The following is a 2500-nucleotide window of genomic DNA, read 5'->3' on the forward strand; positions in this document are numbered from 1 at the left end:
GCGACGCCCGAACCTCCATCGACCGTGTGCTAGTTGGAGGCGCGGGTCTCGGATTCTTCCGAACCCGAGAACTATATACGAGTATGATATATATATATACATGAACACAGAATATTAAAATACAACCCTGAACGGTGGATCACTTGGCTCGTGGGTCGATGAAGAACGCAGCTAATTGCGCGTCAACGTGTGAACTGCAGGACACATGAACATCGACATTTCGAACGCACATTGCGGTCCACGGATACAATTCCTGGACCACGCCTGGCTGAGGGTCGTTCACGTAACCTTAAGACTGCTTACGTTGGCATCTCGGTGTCACGTACGAGCGATTGTTGGACCGTTCGTCGGCGTTTGCCGCGGTCGCACGAAAACAAGCGAGAATACGCTCTAGACGTCATGGAGGGAAGAAGGTTGTGTGTACGCGGCAGATGACTGGAGACATCGTCGTCATCGTCGTTGCTTTGTCGTTCCGGACTTGCGTGAGTGCTAATTTTCACACGGCGTCGTGAGTCGCTTAATTTGTCGACCGCCCGTGTGTGTATGTGCACCGCTCCGGACGCAAGCGCGCGGACGTACGATCATCGACCAGCCTCCGTGTCTCGCCAAATACCCTCGTGATTGTTAACAGACAGCGTTCGCTTTTCGTGCGAGTTTTCATCCGCGCTCCCGACGTAGTCTGAAATGATGCGTGTAAGAAAGAGGCGTGCGTAACCCGCAACGACACACAAGAGAGTTTGTCGTGAGACTACAGAGAAGGACAATGAAAGGGTGTGCGAGTGAGCATGAACACGAGATCGCGTATACCCCACCCGTGTAGTGTGGTGAAGAAATGTATGACGAGAAACAGAGCCCCAGGGATTCTAGAGGGATCGTCTTGTTGCAGGAACAACGCGAAAAGGAGGCACTCATTCGTCGAAACGATGAAGTTCCGGGATGCATCTTCCCCGGCCACGTTTCGGTCGAGTCGTTTGTGGCTCCGTGAATGTGTTGTGTTGTACTACAACTTGTTTCTGTATCCTGAATCCTCTTTGGCGAGGCTTACACAGCCGCCATATATATGACTCATCACATAGGGATGACTTCTCTCCTAGAAGGAGGAGGTGGAAAGGTAGCAGCGTCCGGTCGCCCCATGTCTTCGCGTTAGTCGATCGCCGAGAGAGACCGCGCGTCAAGTCCGGTCGTCCAGTCCACGAAAGCTATACAAAAAGCAAGCGGACGGGCGTTAAACCATACCGGCAGTCGCCTGGCGAGAGTCTCTCTCCTTTAGATCGAATTAAACGAGACGCGAAGATGCTTTGGTGTGGCGCATTAAGGACGATGTGACTTACTTTCCGCTGATCACTTCTGGCGAATTACGAGGAGCTTCCTTACCTTTGGAAACGCTGCTGTTGCGTTACGACAACATATTCCGAAGGCACACGGCGAAGTTGGGACGACGCATCGAACATGATCTCAAGTCTCTCTCTCATTTCCCATTTCTCGTAACATTCGTTCACACACTCTGCCTGGTCCGCTTCTCTCGGTTGTGTGCCCCCGTTGTACGAGGATTACGCCACAGCTTCTTTCGTCATTTTTACACATATATAAAATATATCACTCTACGTGTGTGATATATTTAACACGTATACGACGACCTCAGAGTAGGCGAGATTACCCGCTGAATTTAAGCATATTACTAAGCGGAGGAAAAGAAACTAACAAGGATTTCCTTAGTAGCGGCGAGCGAACAGGAAAGAGCCCAGCACTGAATCCCGCGGTACTGCCGCAGGGAAATGTAGTGTTCGGGAGGATCCGTTTATCCCGTGACGTTGCATCGCGTCCAAGTCCATCTTGAATGGGGCCATTTACCCATAGAGGGTGCCAGGCCCGTAGCGACCGGTGCGCGTCTCGGGAGGGTCTCTCCTTAGAGTCGGGTTGCTTGAGAATGCAGCCCTAAGTGGGTGGTAAACTCCATCTAAGGCTAAATACAACCACGAGACCGATAGCGAACAAGTACCGTGAGGGAAAGTTGAAAAGAACTTTGAAGAGAGAGTTCAAGAGTACGTGAAACCGTTCAGGGGTAAACCTGAGAAACCCAAAAGTTCGAAAGGGGAGATTCATCGTCGACAAATGCTGGCTCCCGTTGGTGCGCGAAACCCCGAAAGGGGTGTCCGTCGCTTTTCCGCAAGGAGGGCGCACGGATGTTACGGCCAACGGCGAACGTTCCGGCTACGTAGACGTGCACTTCTCCCCTAGTAGGACGTCGCGACCCGTTGCGTGTCGGTCTACGGCCCGGGCGGTTAGACCGTTGCGTCGCCTTGTGCGTGCGCGACGGACCCTCGGTGACCCGACCGGCTGCGCGACGGTGTTCCCCCAGATGGTATCGGGCCGCAACCAGTCTTCTCATTCGAACGGTGCGTCAGGCCCGCCGCAAGCTCGGTCAGCTTTGTTTGCCCTGTGGTACGGACGTCTTTCCCGTTCACGGGCCTGGCCAGCTGTTAGCCGGCGGAGCCCTCGG

At 53.4% G+C, this 2500-nt stretch overlaps 2 non-coding genes across 2 annotated transcripts in view; both read left to right on the forward strand.

Annotated features, from left to right (window-relative positions):
- The first annotated feature begins 123 nt into the window (after positions 1–123).
- LOC143187455 (5.8S ribosomal RNA) lies at positions 124–278 on the forward strand. The gene has a single exon (XR_013003202.1). It is a non-coding gene; the product is annotated as a 5.8S ribosomal RNA (ribosomal RNA).
- A 1355-nt stretch (positions 279–1633) lies between these two features.
- LOC143187458 (large subunit ribosomal RNA) overlaps positions 1634–2500 on the forward strand; it is a 4198-nt gene continuing 3331 nt past the window's right edge. The window contains exon 1 of the ribosomal RNA XR_013003204.1: positions 1634–2500. This exon is cut by the window's right edge and continues 3331 nt beyond it. This is a non-coding gene — a ribosomal RNA (large subunit ribosomal RNA).

This window comes from Calliopsis andreniformis, unplaced genomic scaffold, assembly GCF_051401765.1.
Source record: "Calliopsis andreniformis isolate RMS-2024a unplaced genomic scaffold, iyCalAndr_principal scaffold0041, whole genome shotgun sequence".
Classification (NCBI taxonomy): domain Eukaryota; kingdom Metazoa; phylum Arthropoda; class Insecta; order Hymenoptera; family Andrenidae; genus Calliopsis; species Calliopsis andreniformis.